At 40.1% G+C, this 26,351-nt stretch overlaps 1 protein-coding gene across 4 annotated transcripts in view; it reads right to left on the bottom strand.

The window, feature by feature from the left end:
- tab2 (TGF-beta activated kinase 1 (MAP3K7) binding protein 2) overlaps window positions 1-26,145 on the bottom strand; it is a 44,788-nt gene extending 18,643 nt beyond the window's left edge. For 2 of the 4 annotated variants that reach the window (XM_073492781.1, XM_073492782.1), the window contains exon 1: window positions 25,839-26,145. The gene's annotated coding sequence lies outside the window, so the exon portion shown is untranslated. The remainder of the gene's footprint in view (window positions 1-25,838) is intronic. The other 2 variants (XM_073492779.1, XM_073492780.1) reach the window with 1 other exon arrangement.
- Between the last annotated feature and the right edge of the window lie 206 nt (window positions 26,146-26,351).

The following is a 26,351-nucleotide window of genomic DNA, read 5'->3' as shown; positions in this document are numbered from 1 at the left end:
TTTTCATTGGAAATGAAAATTGTGCTGCAAAAATTATAATTCCTAACAATCATGAATCATACTGCAACTGAAATATCTGTCAAAAAATAATCGCGTTGTGATTCTATTTTCCCATATCATGGAGTCCAACCAATATTCAATAACGTGAATGATTCACGTTCTTAAGAAATTATTTTGTCAATGGGAAACACAGCTATTATTTCCACTTGAAAGCTTGAGCTATGTTGCACCTGAGAGACACATTTGCAAAACAGAGCTGTTAATAAGTCAGTTTGAAATATTATTTACACCTGAGAAAGCATTTGTAAAGAAACAAAACAAAAAAAAAACAAAAACAAGGTGATTATAAATTAAAAGGTTTGTTGGACCATGTGATGTTGGAAGATTGTAATCGGCTTGAATTAGTGAGACAATAGTCAAATTTTTTCCAATTATGAGTAACAATGTTTTTAATTGTCAGATTGCCGATGAAATAAATTTATTCATAAATAAGGTAGTTTGGCTTTGATACAAAATAATAAGTATCAGTAATGTGCAAAATAACTAGAAACCAAAGTTATCAAATAAATGTAGCTGAGTAAAAAGTACAATATTTGCCTCCAATTTGGACGTATATAGTAACAAAAAATGGAAATACATGGAAAGTTCATGTACCTTAAAATTGTACTGTACTGTACTTAGATTCCATCACTGGATATTGTGAATTTTGACATTAAATTTTTCATTTTTTACTTCAAATGTTTACAGTTCCAAATAACAGTTATCCCTCTCCTTGATTACCATTAATCGGTATTAGTATTATTCCTGGAAAAACATACTGGTTGATCCCTAGCTGTAACACAGACTGGTTTCAGCTGTGCAGCTTGCAGCGTGGTGTCCCTCAGATCGAAACAAGCGAGCAGCAGTCCCACAGAGTGTCTGCTACGCTTTGTCTCGTGCCATTCCTTCTTCATTTTTCTGTGAACTACTACTGTGAATACACTGGTCGATCTTAAAGAATGCCACTTGATTCATGCATTTTTCTTTTTTTTACATTTCATTCTGATTCAATGACTCTGAAGAACAACAGGCCCTATCGTACCTTGCCTCCCACAGAGCGCAGGAACACACAGGCTTGCATGGAAACTTTACCGAGCAGACTAGTCTTAACAAAAGAGCTTTTCAAGTCATCACAAAAGCTGTGACACACTGAATCAAAGTGATTTCCCACCATATTAATGTCACGAGTCTGACTAAAATAAACTACAAGATAAACTGCAATTGTGTCATCAATGGAAACTTGAAACAGTTGTGCATCTTCAACAAGACTGTCTTAAAACATCCTGAAAGATCAAATTGAAAGGTCAAGCTCAGAGCGTAAATCTTGACTCTTATTACGAGTCTATATGCTCAGAATGAAAAATGTACCACATTACTTAGATGAATAAGTTTGGGACAATATTTTTTTCCATAATCAATCTAAATGCATCATACTAATGACAACACATTTACTATGAGCATGTTAGACTTGCACATGATCCCCATACATGAGGCAGCTCTTTTGTTCCAGGCAATATCTCCAGAACAGAAACAAACCACACTTTATGTGCAGAACCCAAATTGCACTCAACTGTGCCATGAAGCCTGGGCCTCACAGAGCACACAGAGAGCTGGGATAAACTCTGCGAGACAGCCTTGGCTTTTAGTTGCCCACTCTTGAAAATGGGGTATGAGAGTGTTTGTGAGCAAGCGTGTGAGTGTATGTGCGTGGTGGTGGGGGAGTGTGTGTGTGCAGGAAATCAAAAATTCTTCAGCACCACAGCCTGCAGCTGGTGGTTTATTGGAAGCAGGCAAGAAGGGCACCAACTCCCCAGGTCGACCAACCCCTCCCAAGGCACTGTGGGAAACTGGGAGGTCTTAGAAACATGGAGAAGCGTCTCTCTCCTGAGCTCTCTGCACAGTCTATAGACTGCCAGTCCAACTTCTTGTTTTCCTGTAAATACCATAAATAATGGTTTGAAAAAGCTGCCTGGTTGGCGGTGTCACTCCTTACTGTATGATGCAGAAAGAGGAGGAAAGGGGGGCTTTTATAAGTGGTAAGTAGGTGAAGCTGCCGGGTGCTTTCTGCAGCTCACTTTTCTGCGTGTGTGAATGTGCGTTGGAATCAGACGTTAGTTGAACACCAAATTTATGTGGGCAACAAAATGCCGAGCTCATCCAGCAGCTTCTTAAAGTACAAATGTGTGTTTCATCACAGAGCCTGTGAGCTGCTTTCACCTGCAGTCACCTCAACCACCAGCAAAACATTCTCAGGCCTTTCGTCAATTAACTGGCCTGATTAAAGGTACAACTGAGGCAATACTGTGCCATGGGTGGCCTGGGCAACCCGACAGAGGACTGCACAACAAAGACTATTATCAACAGCTTAGGTATAAAGAGCAAAAAACATGTTCCTTCTATAGAACATATTGCTGACTTCTCTAATCTTTACTTTTTTAAATCGTGAAATATTGAATAGTTTTATTGTAATTAAGCAGTCTGAGAAGGGACATGACTCCTTGGTTGAACAGCTGACAATTCAGGCGCAGGAGTCATGAGTAGACATTGCTTTGCTTTAAAGGTATTACAAGCCAAAATGTTTGGGAACCACTGGCCGAGGTAAATATTATGGTCCCTCAAAGTGATTGGATGACTTTGCGTCTGTTCCTAGGATACCACCAATGTGTTTTTATGCATCAGTGGTATCCCAGATGGTAACGGATGCACTGTATTCCAGAAATGCCAGGAACTGCACTTGTTTTTAAGGTAAGCTTCAGGTGGTCATATGGTCATATATGGTCATATTTCAAGCAACAGCAAAATGCAACAAGGGGAAAAATGCATAAACCTTTGGGTTCCCAACCCAACTGCTTTAGTGTATTACTTGGTGGTATTCATAATGACTAAGGCAAAAGAACATCACTTTAATCAAGTTAATCAACATGCAGCTCGAACTTTGCAACAGCTGTGAGTGTGAGGAATACTAAATGCCAAATTCAATCCTGCCATCTGTCTGCTGGCAGGCACATGGAAATATTTTAAAATTCTTTATTGTATAAACAAACATTAAGCAATTCATTTGCTGTTAAACTGATATGGCCTTCTGTAATACCAAGCAAACATTTCTTACTTCAGAAGCACTTCAACCATTGTGCAATATGCATCTGTTAAGTCAGCACAGGAGGTTAAATAGAAAAATTCCAGTGGTGCTTTGAATTTATTATTGACAATGAGCTTTCAGTGTGTATTTTTCACAGGCGCATGCACACGAAGCTGTTACATATGTTTTAAGAGATTAAACTGTAAGGCCTCCATGTTTTCTAAATATATTCCACTAGGTTTGTTTTTTGTTGTTGGTTTTTCCAGTTCCCATGATTATATTTCTCAGTAAATGGGAAATAATTTTGAGTATTTCTGGGAATCCTGTTTCCTGAGTTTAAACCCTTGTCTATAGCACATCTGCAACATCTGTCTGGCACATCTGCCAGGGTTTTACAATAAACTATTTGCTGTCAAACATGAAGGCTAATTTTTTTTTAAGAGAAATATGCAATTCCACCTGTTTCCATTAGTATTTTGTTCATATAATAAAGATTTATTAAAAACTTACTCCCCTGCCAATACAAAAATGAATTATTTTCACTGCGGTCAGCATTTCCTCTTTTTGGTGGTCTAACACCTGCTACAAGTTGCCAAATCCAAATAAAGGTAATTACAAAAGAATGACAGGGAATATTAAAAATACCCCATGGAGTTCTCATTGTAATCAAACAGACTTTTTACATTGTCACAATAACCTCTTGCATATGTGTCTTACATTCTTCTGACAATGCTGAATACATTTCCTGCTAAATTTATTTTTGAAATCTTTTAAAACTTTAACATTTAGCTTGCAATCTTCATCTTTTTTATTGTTACAAACTTTTTCTATGCATTACTGCATCATTTCATTGTAAAACATTTTTTTTTAACCAACATTCATTCTGATTTGCATCTGAAACAATGTGTGTTCTTAAATTCATTAGAAATGTCATAAAAGCTCTTTCAGTGTTTGAATATTAGAGCCTATGGAGATGATTATTTGCTGACTTGCTAACAGTGCTTGCTAACAGTGCTTTCTCCAAATGCTTTCAGACAATAAAATGTAAAAAATGAGGTTAGTCTAGCCACCCCCAGAGGACTTTTCACTTCCTTCTTATTATGGACTCATGACATACTACTTTGAACCATCTTCCAACTCCACGTCTACATGTGGAAACAGATGACCAGAGGGTCAACTGTCCATAACCACATGAACAAGTTTATCTTCACAGAGCAGTGTCTTCCTTGTGGTATGAAAGAGATACAGAATTAAAGCTAACACAGTAAGTAAACACACTGCTGAAAAAATGCAAAAATGCATTCAACAACAAGTGGCGTCTGGTCTACATTAGTGGAGATACTGAGTGAAAATTAACATTGTACACCATGAAAGTGATTCCCAAGCATCCCTGCCAGGCTGATCGTAAATAAAAAATTACTCAGTGTCAGTGGGTGGTTTGTACTGGTTAAGGCAATGAGGCAGGGCTGCATGTCAGTAAATATGACATGATAATGAAAAGCTCTACTGCTTTGCTAAATATTTTAATCATGAATAATCATCTCATCATTTTAAACACCCTTTATCTTGTTTCTTCTTGTTTTGCTTATGGACATCATTAGGAGCATTCAATCCCTAATTTTGACTCACCTACATTTGTTTTCAGAAGTCGTCCTTCAAGCGTGAATGAAGAGCACTTGTCTGTGATCAGTGTGTGAAAGTGTAAAAAGCAATTGGAGGTGAAGATTTTGTAAGGCATTTATGATTATTCAATTAAGACTAATTAATTAGATATATACGTCTCATACGAAAATAACAATTTATATTAATCAAATTATAGTAACTTATTGACAAATTCTTGTTTAGCATCTAGCATTACAGCCTAACAGTTTTATATGGATGTAAAACACGATGAGGATTTGAAACTCTGTTGCGGTACTTATTTTTTGCTCCATCTTTCCTTTAACCAACAAGTGCCATTTTTATTTAGGTCAAACTACAAGTTTAAATGCAGCTTAAGTCAACTACACAGCCTAAAACACTGACTATACTAATACACAGTGTTATTTGGTGAACAGAGCACTTTGCATTCCTTCAGAACTGAAAGGTTATGGTTAAAACATGAACCACACTGACATGCAGTAATGACAAGAAGAATACTCCATAATTGATCACAAGAGGCTCATTTTCTACCAAAGTGGTGCCAGTGAAGCCACGAAACTGAGAGACACAGCAGTCAACAGACACCCCTATTGAGAAACATCAGGAAGTAAATCTGTGGCAGCAAAAAACTGTTCATGCAGGCCACATCTGCATAATTATAGATGGCATTTTAATTTTGATTTTCTTTCCTCAACAAGGATTTACGAATCAAAATATATTTCTATTCATTCACTTAATAGAAAATATGATGTTATAATTTTCTTTAAGGGCTTCCTGAAATATGCTGCAGAACTTAATTCTCTCCAAACTAGTATGTTTACAAATACAAACCATCTCTATAATAACTTCTGTAAATACAGACTGGCTCATTCTTTGGAAAAGAAAATGGTTTCAGAAGATGAGACAGGGTTGATAGAAAGAATGAAGAACCAATCTGAGTATATAAAACTGTAAAAGGATGACAAAGCATCCTGCAAACTCCTGTCAAACACAACCATCATCACACAAACATCACAACCACAAAGTCCTTTAAAGCCTGACCAAGCTCCAAACATGCCCAAAGCACCTTGATCATGTGTCAGAATGAGAGCCAACTATCTACATGCCCTGCTGGGAAAACTTTAGGCTGCAGTGGAAGCAATGTTAAGAAAAAGAATACCCAAAATCACATCCCAATGGCTGGGTTTCCTTCCCATTATACGGTTTAGGTGCAGCACCCTAACAGTTTTGGGCACCAACTAAACAGAATGCATGTAAAATGAACGTGGAGAGCATCAAAACTAACTCAATGACTTTTCCCAAATAATGGCTTTGGTTTGTCCTCAGAGGGCTTCTTTAGCAAGTGGTTATTGTCTGCTTTTCAAACTTTTTGTACATAGATATGGTAATAAAATTGGTCTAAGATCATGTGAAATTGCATTTTTTTTATACCATTTTTTCCTTCCCGATACTGATTCTGATACCTGGGCTTTGGGTATCGGCCAATACAGAGTACCGATTCAATACCAGTGCGTGTTAAAAAAACAGCTGTTTATACTACTGACCCTGTATGGATGTGATATGATTGCTATCATTGTTGTACAGCCTGGCTCAGGTAAAACCTGGCAGAGAATGATTGCCATACAACATTCTTTTAATATCTGTTTTGACAGTCAGCCATAACCAAAAAAGAACAAACAAAGAAATCTAGGAATAAATAACATTTCCCTTTAAAAACTGTTAAAGTGTAGCCACTTCTTCAACAGAACAGTTTAAAACAGTAGTGCAACAGCAACTTAAATAAATCTAGGAATAAATAATTCCCTTAAAACTTACTCACAGAACTTGTTTGCTTGCAGCACTTTGAAGGGCAAATGTTGATGGCGATACTGTAAATGTCAGTAGTAAAGCTGATTGCCTGCACGTCGTTCAGCCTACATAAAACGTGTTCCCTCACTGTCTCATAAAGTTTGGTGAGAGCAGTTTTGTCGTGCTCTTCCGCGTGATGAATCTTCAAATGCTTTATAAGGTTGCTGGTGTTGAAATTGGCAACAGTTGTGCCGCCCCTCCAAATTACAGCTTTGCAAACTGAACATGTCGCTGTGTTACTGGTGGGGTTATCCACACTGACATATTGCTAGCTCCACCTGAATCTTTGTTGTTCTTGTTCCTTCTAGTTGAATGTTGTTATGTTTGTTTATGTTCATGTTTACGTCTATGTACATTGTGTGCGAAGAATAACCAAGTCAAATTCCTTGTGTGTGTTTCACATACTTGGCCAATAAAGCTGATTCTGATTCTGATTCTGATCACTGCTTTTAGAGCAGCAAAGAAAAATTTATTTCCGGTGTGTAACGTTAAGCAGAGCTAATGGAGCTAACTGGAAAGTAGCAGGGTCCCATTTCTAAATTACGTGGTATCAGATCGATGCACAGACTCCATACTCGCCGATACCGATACCTGCATTTTTGGCAGTATCTGCGGCATTTCCGATAACTCACATTTTTTTAATTGAAAAACACATATTGTCCTCTTGGGGGAGGATCTCCAAATCCCCCGTCTAATACATGAAACTGAGCTATCCACAAAGACACTGGTGATGGTGACTGATTGTAAGCACACACTTTGTTTTGTTATTAAGTTATCTGTAGAAAACGGTGCTGATACAATAAAGCAGATACAATAAATTTTTCCACAATAAACACTTTTTATTGAGACATAAACAGAACTTACTCTTGATCAACACTTTTTTTTAAAAAAGGTATGAATTTGGCCAAAGGTCCAGCTGATTTAAATGAGAAGGTGTGAGCAATCTACAAAGCAAAATTAATAAGTGAAAAGAAAACCAAGCGAGTATTACTGACAGTCTCAGCAGGGCACACTGTGCAGTGTTTTTCCTTACATTGTTGAAACATTAATTGCCAGGTGACAAGCCCCAACACAGACTCTCATTGAGCAGGTAGTAGTATCATCTATAAGCCGAACTTTCCAAACAAGCTTCTAGCAAAGATTGGACACATGGACAGAGGTTATTTTTCCAGGCAAAACACATTCAGCAAAACAGCAGTGTTTACACCATTTGACCATGTACATTACTCTCACACCTTATTGGGATAGCGTGCTTGGAAGGAGGCAAACGCTTTACAAACTGCCGGCACTCACTGTATTCTTCCAAATACTACCGCAGGCCAAGAGGAGGGTGGAGATTTCATCCAACCAATCCAGGTCGAGACAATGGGAGAAAAAAACCAATGCAAACCTTTAAAATGGGTGTATAAAGCAGTTGGATGCATGTCTGAGCACTTGATATCACAGGAGAGCACAAAGTCAGCAGCAGCAGGGCTCTGGCCTGACCAAACACTAAATAGCTATTGGCTTTCTGCTTCATATATTGCTATTTATTATTCCCATCAGATCAGAGAAAACTCTTCAGATCTTCATCTAAAACAAGGTGTGGAGCAGCAAATAATGGAAAACACTGAATGTATGATGCAGATGAGACAGGTTTTGATGGTGAGCACTGAGAAGGAGTGGCAGGACTGATAAAAGGCATTTTCCTGTGTCTCTAAGAGGGCTGACAGATCCAATGATGCTCTCCTAGTCAAGAAAAGCCCTCGCTCTTCCTTTGATCCAAACACCGTCAACCTTTTCTTACACTGACTGCTGTCAACCACACATACAGCAGTTTACATCTCTTCTACTCAGTATATGAAGAAATTTGTTTTGATTGAGAAGGAAATTATCCAAATGAAAATGTCACTTTTGTTGCCTGAAGAACAGACACAATGATAAACAATTCTGTTCTTAATTGATCAATGAATCCTTTGGTCTATTCAAGACTTGAAATTAGTTAAATATAGGCTTTTCACACTATATTACTATTAGCCCTGCATTCCTTAAGGGCTTTCCACATTGCATATTCCCTAGAGAGCCCTGGAATAACGTAGCCCCTTTTCATACACGTATTGATTAACCCAGGGTTAACCTAAGCCCAGGACTATACAAGTCACACTGCACTTCTACTAGCCCTGGGCTAAATGTGCGTTGGAACATGCAGCTAATGTAAACATTCAAGAATGTTGTGTTACAACTCTTTACTCTTTACTTTAGCCTCCCTTTCACAATGGCACCTTTTAGCTTTACTCAGGGTTAGCCCTGAGTTTGCAGGGTTATCCCCCTACTAAACACACAGCTAAAGTAAGGAGAGTAGTAACACATCTAGAATTTAAATATTTGCTGTGTGTTCCAATGGACATTTAACCCAGGGCTAGTAGAAGTGCACTGTGAATTGTATATGCCTGGGCTTGGGTGACCCTGGGTTAACAATATGTGTGTAAAACTCTAAGTTATCCTAATGTCAACTTTTAGCCTAGGGCTATATATAGCCCTGAGCTAAGAGTACGCAGTGTGAAAATCGCATAAGAAAGCGTTCACACTGGCACAATCCTGGCACATTCCAAAGTGTGCTAACTCTCTAAGTGGCCCTGCTCTGGAGCAGGGTTAGCACTGAGTTTGCTGTGTTATCCCCTGAAATTTAACTAAACACAGCTCTTAAAAAGGTCCCAGCGTAGAAATGCAGTGTGGATCATAAAGCCCTGGGCTTGGGTTAATTCTGTGTTAACTATTTGTGTGTATAAAGGGGCTAAGTTAACCCAGGGTAAACTCTTAGCCTAGGGCTAAGGATAGCCCTGAGCTGTGAATATGCAGTATAAAAAGTCCTTGTTTCTGAGGGTGCAAGGTGACACCTTCAAATGTCTTGTTTTGTCTCACCAAAAGTCCAAATCCTAAGATTTTGAATTCAATGATACAAAACAAACAAATCCTCATGAAATAACTAGTACCAACCTGACACTGGTGTTGATTAAAGATTTAAATGATGAAGCGGATCGACTAGTTAATCAAACAAGAGAAAACTAAACAAATGATCATTTCTCTAATTCGCGATACACACTTTTCAGACTAAGGCTAAATCCACTGTTTGGACTGCATGTGGCTGGTGATGCGGAGATCACTGGTACATATTTTATCATGTAATCCTAGATACATTCCCAGACGTATCATTCAAAAACTAAATACGTTAATGATGAGTTAGGGATCCGAGAGGTATACACTTACAACAAGGCATCATTTCAGATTCAGAACGTTTGTGAGAGCAAATGGGCTTGTATGCAGTTATAGAAACACATTTTATTCCCGAGGAAGGCCTGACTCAAGTCTTTAAGCAAGACACACTGACCAGACATAACCCCACTGTTGGTAAATTTAGGTTATAACAGGTGTGTTTGTTGACTTTGCCAGAGGTTTTTGGAAGGTAGCCATCCATCACTGGAAGGACTAACCCTGCCTTCATGTGTTTGTTCAAAGCTCCCATTTACCAGCTGTCAAGTAGTAATTATAAAGCCACTGTGTTCTGCTTGAGTCACAAACACAGACTGTTAGAGGAATACAGAAGCAGAAACTTTACTTACTGCAAACTTTTCAATCAGGTGCAAATGATCATTCAATCAACTGAACTTTGGTGTAGTCCACAACTTGAAGGAACATTCATGTTCATGTAAACTTCTATAGTAATTCCAATGAGGTGTGAAAGCAGGATAATTCTGTCAAAATGGTAGTTTTATAGCTAAAGTGGTTGCTGAATATCGCGACGCAGCAGGCAGCAAGGCCAGTGGTGTAAGTATTTCACCCTGCTCATTGATCACAGCAACACTGCACTGTGTGGAGGAGCTCCTGAGTCTATCCACAATAACGAGTCATACAGTGACTCATGGACATGTGGCAGAGTGAACCTGCTGGCTGCTACTAAAAACAACTGAATACCAGCTGAGTTGGGAAGTGGAAGAGAGCGCTGTACAAGTAGCCTGGGAACTACATTTACCAGGTACAAAAGTGAGAGACTGACCACTGTCCTGTTCACAACACCACAACTGCTTGTTTTTGTCATATCACAGATAGTAGGCAATGAATTGAAGGAAACCCAAGTTATGTGAAAATCTGATCTGATCTGATACCAATGAGGGTTGGGAGGACATGGACTGCAGCTAAAAAAAAAGGTTCAGAAACAGTTGGTTCTGATAGTTTTTCCGCCAGAAGTTTTAAAGGCTGCTTTACTGGCCAGCTGCGTGGCAGCAGATTCCTCTGGTACATGATTCACAATTACAGATTATTTGTCAGTTTAAGGGCCACGGCTAAAACCCCTCATACTATTTCTGCTGCCTACTGCCTCATTAGCTTAGGTATTCATTGGGTTATCTTTAGCATTAAACCCATACAAATCAGGATCTGACTAAAGTTATCCATCGAAACTTTGGCACTATTTAGATATGCACGTCAACAATTAGGCACCAATAATTATGGAGAAATTGTGCGCATATATTTAAAAATCAGCTCTCTTTGGTTATAATTAATCTCAGTCAGATGCAGGGCCATGTGTCTGTCAAGGGAAACTAGTGCAGTGTATGGACTGTTTAGAAACAGTATTCGAACTCAAAATCATGAGTAACATCTTCATAATAGTCTGGAAGTTGACTAATGACCTGACTTGTTGTCTGGCACCTTAACTGCCTTTTATGCTCTGTCCTTGAGATAACAAAGCTGCATACGAAAAGCCATAAATACCAGACATAACTTCCATGTCAATCCCATTCCACAGCCCCACCTTCAAGAGGAAGTCACACACACACACACACACACACACACACACACACACACACACACACACACACACACACACACACACACACACACACACACACACACACACACACACACACACACTTCTTTCTCAGTGGCGCAACAATGTAGAGAGAGAGCATGCCATCCCCCTCACAGATCACACCCAATATTTCCTGCAGAACAAAACAGGTTTTAAGACGTTCAAATTGCACAGGGTACATATTTGAATTCTTTTTTCAAACCTGTATTCATCTGAAGAACACTAACTTTTCCTTCACTTTCTCAGTAATGCCCTTCTCGACACATATTAAGACCTGTGTCTCAGAGCAGATTAGTGCAAACTTTATTTGAAAATTAGAATACATCAAGAAGACAACATCATGTTTTGATAAACAAATACATTTCATAGCATTTTAATTATTGTAGACCCCATGTCTAAGAACACGCAAAATGGGCCACAGGATAAGCTGGCACACTGATGGATAAACTGACAGAGACTGACGAGGGGTGCATGATTATTGTCATTGTCGAAGTAACAGTGTATTATTTTTAATTTTACATTTATCTTTCAAGTTGAGCAATGTGAGATTTTGCTGTTTTTCTTGGTCTTACATAACAGTAAATCAAATATCAAATATCAGAACAAGACATCTGATGAAGTCACTTTGGGTTCTAGTATATTGTGATTTGCATTATTATCTAATGTAATATAGGCCAAACAGTTAATCAATCAATCTGTACATTAAGTCTGTTCTACTATTTAGGTTAACTCCAAGTGCCTTGCTCAAAGGCACATGCACTTTAGCTACAGAGGCAAGAAAATCATTTCTCTTCCACTTCCCCTTCCCAGACTCAGCTGGCCCTGGATTCAAACTAGTGACTTCCCAGACCACTGTAGCTTGAATTTGGGTGGCAGTTTTGTCTCTCAACACTCACAGCGAGCCAATTGAACACAATGAGACTGCTTGCACTCAGGCGCTTAGTGATGACATGCCAAGTATGCACCAGCCAAATCTTCAGCCTTTATTGCCTTACGAAATGCACTTACTGTATGTCATCATGCTCTTTGAAGCACACAGACAGCAGGACATTAGCAGCACTTCTGTCTTTGGTCGCTCATTCCATCAGTTCACTCCACCGCTCATGGTGTTATCGGCTGATTATACTCAGGAAAAAAAGGCCTCTATGAAGCCTTTTAACCACAAAACAGGTCCTCATTACACATGCTAAATCAGATTAGGGTTAAGACTCATCAGGGCAATAAATACTACAAGAGGAAATATATGAAGTCTGATATAATTTATCCATCTGAAGGAATTTCAGTCTTTTTTGAGAACATGATGATTTCACATTTCTTTAGAGGAAAAAAACACTATATTAAACCATTTTTTCCAAGTGGCCCCTAACCAGCACAATTCCAAACTTTGAAAATTTTGTGCTTAGAATATCTATTGGCGGTGGAGAAGTAGTTATCAATGCATCCCTGCTTCAACTGGACCTCCGAGTGCTTGGCTGAGGAGAAAACCCTCCGCCGGAAATGCTTCCCGCAGCTGTTAGGAGTATCATTCTCCACCTTGAGGCCAACCAAAAGACAAATAGCAGCCAAGTCACATGACCCCTCTGCTGCTGGGATGCCATTCACTCTTATTCCAGCCCACTCAAAACATTCAAGTCATATTTGTCTCCCTCTGTGAGCAGGCTCTTTTCACCAACATCAAGGTAATTGACTTGCATTACAACCCTGTTTAATATCATTACACAACTTACACAACTAACAAACAACAACGTTCCCTAAGCCTTCTGAAATTGGTAATACAGCTAATGGTATATGGTCTCTATAAAAAAGGGACCAGAAGTGATTTCTTCCTTTTACCTGTGCGATTTTTTAATCACATAACAGAACAAATCCTTTAAGTCGAAGAATGTTGATCTACGAGGGGTATAGTAATATCAAAAATATAAATATCAGGGGAGATTACAGGGTATATTACATGATATTTTGTTCCAAAACAAAGTGAACTTGTGCATGAACTTTAGTCACTGGCACTGATTAACAACCCTATACATTTTCCACGGATTCTACTTATTGAGGTGATTTGCATTGTATAGCAGTCAAAGTCATACATGTTGCCAAACTTTGACACTTTGATGATGCTCAATCATCCCTGCTCTATACTGCAGGATTAATGTGTGCATGACTCTGTTTCCCCACACACCCACAGCTGGCCCACAAGTGTAGGTGCAGTGTGTGCAGGCAATGATCTTATGTGCTGGTGCCTGCAGAAGATGGGAGGGACAACACGCCACTGGTTCTGCTCAGACTGGCACCAACAGGTGTGCCTTGGAGGGTGCCAGTGCCGACCAGGCTTGATACACTGCACTGACAGCAGCCTACCCCACACAGAGACACAGACACACACACACAAATTCCTCTAAGGAATACCACAGCAGAGTGGCTCTGTTATGACATCTCTAACCAGGAGCGGAGGCAGGCCAGTGGGTTTGGGAGGCCAAGGGGCACCATGGAAGAGAGGGAGGAAAAGGGTATGGGGATTAGGGAAGAGAGTGAGGAGAGAGGAGGGTGAACTTAGTTAACTCAGGGATATCCAGGTACTGAGTGCTCCACCACTTTCCTTCTTTAACATGAAGAGGAGTTTATATGGATCACTAACTGAGAACAAGGGAACCCTTTAAAAACATTTAAAGCAAAAGGGAGAAGTGTAAAGCTTGAGTTCTCTTTAGTTGACTCCACTCTGACTTAGCATGCTCCTCTCTTTAGAAACTTGCCTCTGCATAAAAAATGGGATGTCTTCGCACATTGTTGATGCTCCACAAGCTTTACTTGTGTGTATGTTTGCAGGGCTGTTGTGCAATCTCCTGTGGAGTGGAGGGAAAAAAGATACCCTTCAAAGTGTTGTGGTAAGTAAGGTTTGTTTTCCTCCCCTGGAGCTCAGGTGGTTATATCTGAGATGTGAAAGGTTGCAAAACATCAGCAAATGTAGGGTCTAATTTAATAGACCACTACTGCTGCAAGAATTTCATAGAGACCCACACAGGCAGTTGCCCTTGGCAAAGCTACACTAAACCACAACAAACAAAGGCTTTTCAGCTGGGTGGACTCCGCTGTCCACCACGCCCTGACAATATGTTTTCAGAGTGAGACAGCAAGGGAGCAAGGGAGTATGGGAGCCTGAGGCCCACGCTGTTACTGATAGGACACTAGATCAAAGCCCTTTCCCATCGTTAGTGAGGGCAAAAAACCTGAGAGAGATGAAAGACCATCAGCAGACTGTGGGAGAAATGATGAAGGACAGAGCAGTCCCTGCATGGCATTTACAAACAGCACAGGAGAAGACAAGCTTTCTGTGCTGCGTCTGCAGGGAGAAGCTGGAGGGAGTCAGAGGGGACGTGGGGCCAGAACCTGCCCACAGGATAAGCAGGGGGCAGTGATAAGACAGCAGCCTGCAATATCCATCCTACAGAAAACAAACAGCTGGGAGGTTAACTCACAATCTGCTTTCTAACACCAAATCAGGTCCATGGATGCATTGCAAAAGTATTCATGTAATCATCTGTCTGCTGAAGACACCGAAACAAAAATAGATTCAGAGGAATCCCTTCAAATGAATCTATCCAACACTGCAGGAAATTTAAAATTCAGTGTGTGGAGTGTGTTTAAAGCAAACTTGAGTTGCAACAATCGATAGATTCATTGATTGGTTGTCAACTATTAAATTAACTGTCAATTGTATTGATAACAGTTTAATCATTTTGAGTCATTTTTAAAGAAAATAAGTTAAAGTTCTCTGGTTCCAGCTTTTTAAATATGAATATTTTCTGGTTTCTTTCCTCCGCTTTGACAGTAAAATATCTTTGGGTCGTGGACAAAACAAGACATCTGAGGATGTCATCTTGGGCTTTGGGAAACACTGAAGTTTTTTTATTTATTTTTTATTTTACCATTTTCTGACATTTTATAGACCAAACAAATAATTGATTGAAAAACTAATCAACAGATGAACAGCAATGAAAATAATCGTAAGTTGCAGACCTAAAGCAAGCTGCACAAAAACCAGGACACTAGCATTCCCTCAACCTCCCCCAAAACAATATGCAGGTTTGGAGGAGACTCGATATGTTTATGGATCGTAGAGAAGATATGAGATGACCAGTTGTGTCGAGAGTGTGTCTGCTTTCCTTTTTGTCTCACCACCAAAGGCTCCTGTTTACTATGAGTTGTGATGAAGAGCGTTCTCTTGCAGCGTTATTCAAACATTACTAAGGTTACATCTATCAAAGAACCTTGCCAACTATGGAGTGAGCTGCTTTCACTACAGTAATACTATTTAATTGGCCTTTGCACACCCAACAATGTAAAACTAAGTAGGGGAGGCCAAATGTGAAAATGCAAACGGAGGTGTTTCTCAGAGCGATGCACTCTGAGAGGAAGTGTTTGTGTCACACACACATATCCTGCTGCAGAGGCCCCGGTCTGCAAGACTCTGAGGAGCACAGGGGCCAAAGATAACCACTGAACCATCTTCCTGTGCACTGTCACTCAGGGCTTACTGTCAAAAAGTGGCCTGTGTTGGAACAGCGGTGCTCATGTGAAAGTGCTGTGACATGCAGCACTAGAAAGACCAGTAGATTTGTGGATACAAGAAAAAGCCAACAAGCAATTGAAGGAGATACTTGTAATTATAGTTGATATTTGATGCTTGTTTGTGAATGTCGACAGTTCTGGTTTGCACATAAAGTAATAAAATCAAAGATGGCCAATTTGAAATATGGTAAATGGACTTGCATTTCTACAGCGCTTTTCCAGTCTACTGACCGCTTACTTGTCACATTCACCCATTCACACACACATTCATACACTGATGGCTGATGGCCATGCATGGTGCCAACCTGGTCATCAGGAGCAAATTTGGGGTTTAGTATCTTGCTCAAGGATACTTCAACATGCAGCCAGGGGATATGGGTAATCAAACCAGCAACTTTCTGATTACTGGACGACCCACTCTACCTCCTGACCTACAACCGCCCCAACCTAAGATGTTTTCAGTGGTACGAAATGTGGAAAAATAGGACACTGCTGGCAGTTTGACCTTTAAGTGATAAACCATGCTGGAGTTAACATTAACTTTTAATAATAATTTGTAAATCAGGTAGGGCTGCCCCTAAATAGTCGACCAAGCACTGGTCGACCAAAAAATCATTAGCCGACCAAAATTTCATTGGTCGATTGGTCGCAGGAAAAAAAACCAAAAACATTTGGAGCCGTGTCTTGTCAAAATTAAGTCAAAATCTATGTGACTGGCGGCTGGCCTGTGTATAAAAGGCTGGAGGGCTTTTAATTTGAAGGGCCAGATACAGGAAGTCGTGACACTCACTCACTGTCAGTGTTTTTTTTTTAACACGGCAGGTCCCTTCGACATCGCGGTTAGACAGTTAACAATTAATAGCCAACCATGTCGGGAAAGACGTCTAAAATATGGGATCATTTTGAAAAGAAGAAGGATGACCCCAAGAAGGTGACATGCAAACTCCTCCACGACGAACATGATGTACCACCTTAAACATGTAAGTAGCCTAGCTACCTGCCCATGGTGGCCCGAACGTTTGAAAGCAGAGATAAATACATTTTATTATTGTTATATGTGCTAGTATTATACTATTTGTGTGTACTGGGGAAGCTAAATTATCCAGCTCACTGTGTTTTACTTATTGTGTAAAAAAAAAAATATATATATATATATATATATATATATATATATACATACACACACACACACACACATATATATGCGCCGATTAGTCGACTAATCGCTCTAAATGACTGGTCGACCAAGAAAATCCTTGGTCGGGGGCAGCCCTAAAATCAGGTATTCACTATTAGGAAAAGTGTTTTTTAAAACCCATTTTAAAGATACTGAAAAGGCACAAATTGTTAACCAAAGAATAACTAAGATCTAATTCTTGCCCAAAGTTAATGCATGCATCTGGATAATAAGGCACCATTTTGCTTCTGTGTTGTCAAACTGAATCCTAAAACCTGTTGGTTCTTGCATCTAGTTTTATGTGAAATTAAAACACACCGAAAACACAAGTTCGGCAACAGAACTAAGTACGTTTTCTGTCAGCTCAAAACAATTGCATGTTAATAAGTCTGTTGTGACAGCACATTTTCTTGTCTCTCAGAATAAAGGGCAACATAATCCTACTGGTCTGCTGCTTCTATTGACCAATAAATCACAAAAACGAAACAAGGGTGGAAATTAACGCTTCAAGCACAACACTGATCCCACTAACAATGCTGAAGTGTCTCAAGAGCTCCGCTGCTGTCTTTCCAAACATGCCTGTTTAACACTCCAGCTCTTCTGGTTCCAATTAGTTTAAATGGTACATCCAAAGGGAGCCGGCAGAGGAGCTCCACTATATTCCTTTAATTGATGGTTGTGCTACTATCCTATTTCATAGCCGACTTTCTGCAAAGGAAACTTGAAAAACACTTCATTAGCATGAAAAGCTGCTCTTTAATTATTCCACCGCGTTCCAGTCTGATTTACAAGTGCCATTACACGGGATGTATATTTTGAGTTCATTTATTTAATTCACTAGTCTGTAAACGTTGGTGATATTAGGGTTAATGTACCTTCAATTTAAGTAAATGAAATATGACATTAGCCATTTCAGTCAGTAATGCTTCGTTTCTGCACACATGGCATGGGGAAGTTTCTGCATCTGTTGATCTGTTTTTCTAGCATTCATCAGTTATTGCTGCAAAACAATAATAAGTAAACATAAAACTTTTAATGTTAACAGTAACTTCACATACATCCAACTATAATCAAACAAATGTAGGTACATAGGATTTTAATAGCAGCTGGTCAGCCATCAAAACAGCTGTAACACTCAATGAGTGAAATTCAACTCCAATATATCTATTGTAGATGCACTACATTGTCAAAACTTGAGCAGCATGCAACAGGTGCATACCTGTTGCATGCTGCTCAAGTGATGACAACTCTCTAGTCCCATTCACACTGCCCTTTCAGTGCAGGAATCATGCGCCGATACTCCGCCTCACCGTCTGTGTGAAAGTTACAGATGCAGAGAGGGGGGACAGTTTCGCTGCGTCTCTGATCTGCCTCCGGAGGTAGTATCAGAGCCGCAGCAGAGGCGAGCTGGCGTCTGAGTGAATGGATAAGCCGGAGGCACGGATAAGAGGTGTGTCGGTCTGATGGTGTTCACAGTCTGACAACTAAACAGATCCTTCACTCATCAAATAAAAGACAAATGTCCCACACTTCAACCCACAAAGCAACAATACAGGACCAAACAACAGTAATGTGGTAACTGGTAGTGTCTTTGGCACCCTATATGAGGAAAAAAAATTCCAGCAGTTATACATGGAAAAGTGTCTGTCATCCTGTCTGTCACTCTGTCTGTCCTACCGACTCTGACACATTTCTGCCCGAAAAACAGCGTCTGAGCAAGGCAGCTCTCGCAGTTGACAGGCGGTGATTATATGACGCGATTCAGAGCAAAAAACTTTAACTCACCATGTCTTTATCTCCTTCCACTATTGTGTTGTTGTAGTTACTTGTATTGAAAAAAATCACAGCGACTGTCAGCCCTCCTGAGCGAGACTTCAGTGGACTTTCCCCCAGAAAACAGCATCCCTCCCCGCAAGTGTCATTTCTTCAGCAGCCTTTATGGTCAAGAAACAGGATCAAAAGGCTGACTTTGACTTTAAGTGTGCTGACTAAAGCTTTGCACAGTTTTGAGGAATTACACCAAAGGTCTGTGCAGCTTGTGACAGATGATGTGTCAGTTTAGGGAAGCTGGCTAGAGAAGGCATCAGAGAGAAAACCTTGAGCACAGGTCACGGGCACAGGGATGGGGGAGGGGGCAGTGCATACAAAGTCTCAGTGTAGGATGTGGTTCTTACTCCTGCTCACTGATGCATGTAACAAAGAGACAATAAGAAGGTAAGCTATAATAATACATTTGACCGCAGCGTGTGACATGCATTCAAAGGCATGATAACAGAAGGCCAACAAAAAGGAACTGAATCTCATCGGCATTGCGTTGCTGCCTGAAGACACTTTCACCTCAATTGTGTAGTGTGGCACTCTACTCGAGCTAGTTCACTCTGACATTTTACAAGAACTTTGAATGTACTACAAGGAACTTTCAACTGGTTATGAAACAGTCTCAACTCAATACTGATGCCTCTATATGACCTACTACATAAGAAAATGAGACCATCAGAGATATAAGTTGGCTATATATATGTATATGTATATATATAAATATATATATACATATACACATATACACATAGGCGGTGGTGATGCTCATACTGCTTTTGTCCACAGGGGCCGCCAGAATCAGCAAAAAGTGAAAGTTCCTTGGCTGCTTTAAGGTCTAAATGAAAATGTGTAATCTGTTGCACAAGCTGGAGTGACTACTAGGGATCTACAAATTGTAGACTACATAGGCTCTGACAAATCAGGCTATAGCAGCAAGATTACGCACACATTATCACTCAAGCTTAGCCCTGGGTGGCACCACAGCACTTCAAAATTCCTGGGATTTTTTTTGTTATGCTAACTGTGCTAACTAAATGTCTGAACATCTTAGACAGACATATAATGAGAAGAACCACCACATTTAAATACAAGTGAACATCAAAGAAAAGCCATAAATGAAACAATGTGCTAATAACTGAAATGGAACTCTCACAGGCTGCTGCGTGGCGTTACCTCTCACTTTTCATTTCGGCGTCCATGTTAACAGATTAGACCATTCACACTGCGTCGTGTGATCTAGAGATTCAGAGTCTCACCTATTTCGACCACAAGCAAAATTCGAGCATATGGACATCATAAAAGCATTTCACTATAGTTTTAATGTCTGTATGTGTAGAATATGTCACAGACATGAAGAGAATACACAACAGGTGAGGAGCAGTTTCTTTCCTGTGCACTGTTTTTCTTTCACGTTCACTTCCTCTCCCTCGTTCCCCCTCTGGTTTTCTTGCTCTTTCAGCGAGGTAAAGGAAGATCACGCCATCATATTTATCGATAATTATCAAAGTCAAACTCCATGTGAACAAATAGGGCAGGCAGGAGCCGCGCTGCAGCAGCAACACAGCTGCCATGCAGCCTGTGTGAACACAAACACACAAGTGAGCTGCAGCAGCTTGGTAACGCAGCCGCCACGCCGTACACAGGCATCCAGCCTGTCAGGGGCACTACTCTTTATTTTCCTATTACATGTTGTGATAGGTCAGTCTTAATTAAATATAAATGTGTACAATGGGAATGTCATGGCTGTCTTTTTATAATGATAAACATCTTTATGACCTAACATTTGACAATTTAATCAGCCCTTGGTTATATTCTTAGTGATGATTACCGACTTTGATAACTTTTTATTAATTGACAATAGTTTTTATCTAAGTTGGCAAACTGTATAGAACAAAATTAAATACTTATGATTGATTGATTGATTTTGTAAACTTTTTTAAAATCTATTTACTTGCTTGCTGTACTAATACTGTACTGGTGAGGTATTGGAAAAAGGGAAACATGGGAACATAGTAATGGCTGCAATGATTGATCGATTTGTTGTCAACTATTAGTTTAATTACCAACAATTTTAATAATAATTTCATCAGTTTGAGTAATTTATCAAGAAAAAAATGTCAAAATTCTTTGATTCCAGCTTCCTAAATGTGAATATTTTCTGGTTTCTTTCCTCCTCTATGACAATAAACTTAATATCATTGGGTCGTGGACAAAACAAGTAATCTGAGGACGTCAATTTATAGCCAAAACAACTAATCGATAAATGGGAAAATAACTGACAGATAAATCAACAATTAAAATAATCGTTACATATGTATATAACCTATATGTAAAGCTGCACTTATCAAAAATAAGTTGTCAAAATTGGGAATTATCACCCAACTCTGCAGCTTTCAAGAGCCTCATTTTTTTTTTTGCCTCATTTAGCCCAACCCACAGATGTACTGCATGTTCAGTTTCACCACTCTCCTCAACCCTGTTACCAGCAGCAGGCAGATGTGTTCAGGAGACAAGCTATAAAAAACAATCCTCGGCTACCTGCCCAGCACCAACCAGCATGGACAGAATACGTTAGTGAGCAGCTGGTCAAGAAAGTCAAGCATATAGCGACTACAGACCCAGATGTTGTTCACAGGATAGTTAATGTTGGGCTTGAATTCATCAGGTGGCCGGAAACACAGCACCAACTGAATACTTATGCAGTGTCTGCTGGATGTGTAAACAAGCAATCATAAAGTTATAATTTGTCATGGCTGCGGGTTTGTCAACTCGTTGAGGAGTTCTGCCTCCAAGTGACCACAAAAGTTACATTAATGCATCTTTATTGTGCACGACTGCAAAGTGCAGCAGATAAGAAAACCTCAAGTGATCTTGTGCAAGTGCCACAAGATCATTTTTTGGTAGAGAAACTGTGCAAAGCTGCTTAAAAAGTGGCATACCCTACAAAACTGCAACATTAACAAGTACTGAGAAGTGACAGTTAGAGGTGTACTGAACTATGCACTGTCAGCCTTGGTGCATGCAATTTAACCCTTGAACTGGAGAGGACCAAGAGCAGCATGTGTAATGGAGGACTCCATTTAAAGGAGAGAAGTCAGGAGAGCTCAACAGGGGGAGGGGGCTCCAATAAGAGCCTCTCTTCCTGACAGCCACACACTGGAGTGGGGGAGGGTTAAAAAACACCAAACCCTCTTCCTGAGTCTGTAGCAATGGGCATAATGTGATGGATCCTTCCCTTACAAATACTTGATTCCCATTTGGCATTACAGGTCTTACTCTGACACTTATAGACTGAAGAGAACACACACTGTAGAATGACCTAAGTGGACAGGTCAGTGAGCAGAGCGCTGCCTGAAAGAGCAGGTATCAAGTTATATCTACATCATTCAGAGTCTGCAGCCTCTTACAGAGAATCTGTACTGACACACAGAGAGCGAGAGGGGTAAGCCAATACCGTTTCCTGAGTTAAAAACTGACTCTGCACTGTTGATTCAAACAACAAGCATTTGTACTCCATCCAAACACACTCATATGCACTATTTATCCTTGTAAAAGGAGAAAGAAATGACACACCCCCACCCTTTGCTCTGATTGGTGATAAGTTGTTGTGCAAACTGCAAATGATAAATCAGGAAACAGGTTTTTCAGGAAAGACGATTTAAGCGTTGGCACAGACCTCGCAACAACATGCCACAACCTCAGCTTGTTGTAAAAGTTCTTCAACATGAATGTTAGTCCTGCTTGTTTATTGTCTGAAAGCAAACAGAACAAGTGAGCCTAATTCCTCACCTCGATCAACAAGCATCAAGGCAACGGTGCAGTCACTTAGCTGTGTTGACAGTTAGCCTGTTAGCATATGACATCCAAACAAAGCAATTAGCAGCCTGCTGTTCTATAACACACAGTCCCCACCAAAATCCTGATTTAGTACTCATCATACAGGCTCTGAGCATTTGTTGCTGAGTCTCCAAAGAGTGGCAAATCAGCAAGGCCTCCTAGCAACATATTTGCCCGGCTACAGGCACACATGGTTTCAGTTAGGGGTCTGCACCTATAAACAGTTGGCCATGGCAGCTTATTGGTCAGGAAGTGCAATGTTGACTACAAGTCAAGACAGGCACAAGCTGCTAATGAATGATATACACTCTTGCAGTCTAGCTATGACAACACAGTTTAGACTGTAGGTGTTTAAAGGCCGACAGAGAAGGGATTCTGAGCTCTTCACTGTTGTGAATAAGCTTTCAAAGCAGCCAAGCAGAGTCAGCCAGTCAACGTCTGCTGAGGACAGAGTAAAATAAGATACCTGGTTTACAAAAACAGTCAGGTAGTTTGTACTTTGAATTTGTGACTAACTTTTATATCACAAAGTTAATTTAGGATTTTAAAAAGCCATTTAATTTGTGAGCTGCCAGTTTTGGGATAAAACACTAATTGGACACAGGTTGATTACCTGCCAAACTGGCTGGTAGTGCTGACACACTTTCCAGCCACCACCAACATTTTGCTTCATTTAGCGGTGGCTGGTGTTAATATGAAGACCAGCCTAAATGATCAACATGGAGAAACACACTCTCAACACACCCACAGAGGGTTTTAACTGTGCCAAGCAGACCACCACAAATGTCCAAATGCTACCATGAACTGAGAAAAGCTTTATAACCACACACTGCAATAATAATAATTAAAAAAAAGACCTGTCAAGAGTAACAATTGTGTTATATTTGTTTTGTTTTTACTTGCTTAAGAGATCACTGCATCTCCACTACTTCTTAAAAGGGCTCTGACTTCTACTAACAAGGTTTAGATTCCTGTTCATTAAACTGAACATTCAAAACATTTCTTATACTAAATCAAATGCCTCTTGTTTATATATTCTGTTTTGAGTATCGGTCCATCTAAACCATTGGTTCATTAAAGATGAAAGTGCATGAAAATAACTAGTTGTACATCTAGTAAATAGGGCTGCAATGGTATGATATTTTGACGGTACAATAACAATCTCAACAATTTCACAGTATCATAGTATTATACAATTATTATAATTAGAATAATTATGATTATAACAATGACCCTTAACCAAATTAAAAATTATTTTTTAATAGCACTCACATCTTAATTTCAATACTGTAGACAAGCAAATGTATACTGTAGAGCTCAACCGATTCTTGATTTTTGGGGCCGATAACGAGATTGGGAAGTGAAAAATTCTGATATCAATATACACAATGATCCCACAGATGTGGTTATCAAACACTGACAAAGACATGTTACAGAGGCAAGATATTTTACCTTTGACAATGACAGCAGTGCACTGAGACAGTAAATTTACTGTGAATTTATTAATATTTGTTTTGAGTTTTCATATCGGCACATATCGGCACATATTGGACAACATATACACGGATACAATACATCTGTGATAGGCCAATATTGGCCAATAGTATTAGCTAACCGATACATCGGTCGGGCTCCAGTACACGGTGTGATATTCAGCATTTTTCATACCACTGTATACCTTGGAAATCAAATATCACTGCAACCCTACCAGCAAGCAAGGAAAAAACCTCAAAGATCTTCTGCAGATTGCATTGTTCAGTCAAAACTTTGAAACAACTTCCATGTCTTTGGTTTTCCAGTTACCTGACTCTTGCCTTACAAACAAACATGCAGCTTTAAAAACTAGGTCAAATGTTGCAACCTTTCCTTTCCTTCCAATGCTGGCACCTCTAGATGCTTCACAAGAATAAATACAACAGATGAGAAAAGTAGAAAATCACGACAGACCTGATTATCTCAAATCTTAACTAGACCAAGAACACAAACAACAACTGAGCTGTCATTTAGGCTGGCAAAGGCTCAGACCCACCCCCCTAATAAGTTTCCATCACAACAGCCACAAACCAGGACCATCTGATCCATGAGGGACAGTCAGAAAGTGATCGAACACGTTATGTGACTCACTCATCACCTGATTTTTAAAAAGAAAGCAAACACAGTCTGGTGTTTTTATGTGTCTCCTTTACTTTAACTTGGCTGCAATTGTGCAACAACAAAATTGTCCCAGTCAAAGTAAAGACCACATAAGCTCCATTTGCATCAGCTTACCATGAAAATAACAGGACACATAGTGACGTTTACGACAAGACGTTCATTTTTACGTATTTAAGTTCGCTGATAGATTCACAACTGAGCCAAACTGGCCAGCTAACCGAGGTTACTTATGACAAAGTCCCAATGTTACACAGAAAATAGTTTCATTGTCGTAGCAAAGAGATTAACCATTTCTTGAGGCTTAATTTTGAGGCTTCTTGTATATAAAACACTTGGTGTCTGAGGTTAGGTGAAGCTACAGTTTTATGATTTAACGTTTCCATCCACGACTCGTCCTGCGACGTTTCAAAGGAGAGCTCAATGGAAAAAGTAGCCTAACATGGGCTACAAAACATGTAGCGTCAGCCAGCGTTGTGCTAAAATAAAAACACCAATAATATATATTTTCAGTTTTTAATAGCAAAGCGGACTCAAGAGAGAAGTTAACAAATGTGTTATAAACTTTAGACAGGGATTTGCCAACTCGGCCGAGACGGGAACAGCCTCCAAACACTTGAAGTGAGCTAGCTTAGCTAGCTGCTTGCTGTGGACAAAAACTTTTTCCACATCTGAAAGTTTTTCTCTCCATTTTCTTTCAAACACAGTGGCACGAAATATAACAGCGCTTATCGCACCAGACGCTGAAATGCGCTTTCATTTCACACTTACGCTATTAAAACTATATTCTTCCGGCTGTAGCTCACTGGCTAAAGCCGAGTTCACTTTCTGTAACTTACCTTTCCGTCTCCGCTGCCACCGCCGCCGCTCCCCGGGCCGCCTTCAACACCCGAGACCGCCGCCGGACCTCCAGAGGGCCGCGGAGCTCGGAGAGGAGATGCCGAGAGGGGTCCAGCTACTACCAGGGAGAGGAAGAGCCAACTGCACCGAGGCCCCGGGCCTTGTGTGTCCTCGAAATAGCGTCCGGGGAGGGATAAAGAGCCTCAGCCCTCCGCCGTTTGACAGAGACTCGGGAATACCTTTTTGACAGCTCCTCTTCTTCAGCCCCCCCCTCCCCTCGACAGCCCTTCACTTTTCTCTTTTTCCTCACTTCCAGCAGATACGAATCAAAATACTGTCACAGAATATGGCGGCTGCATAAGCAAGCTACTATCGCGAGAGGAAGAGTTGTGTTTCTTTTTTTCAGTTTCCAAAGTTGTGCTGAGGGAGGGAGGAGAAAGTTGTGATTGCAAAATGAGCTGAGTAGCTGCTGCTGCTGCAGGAGATGCAAACAAAGAGGAGAAACATGAGTC

Source organism: Pagrus major, chromosome 22 (genome assembly GCF_040436345.1).
Source record: "Pagrus major chromosome 22, Pma_NU_1.0".
In the NCBI taxonomy this organism is placed as follows: Eukaryota; Metazoa; Chordata; class Actinopteri; order Spariformes; family Sparidae; genus Pagrus; species Pagrus major.
The sequence above is the reverse complement of the archived record's forward strand: the minus strand, read 5'-3'. Positions and strand labels throughout refer to the sequence as shown.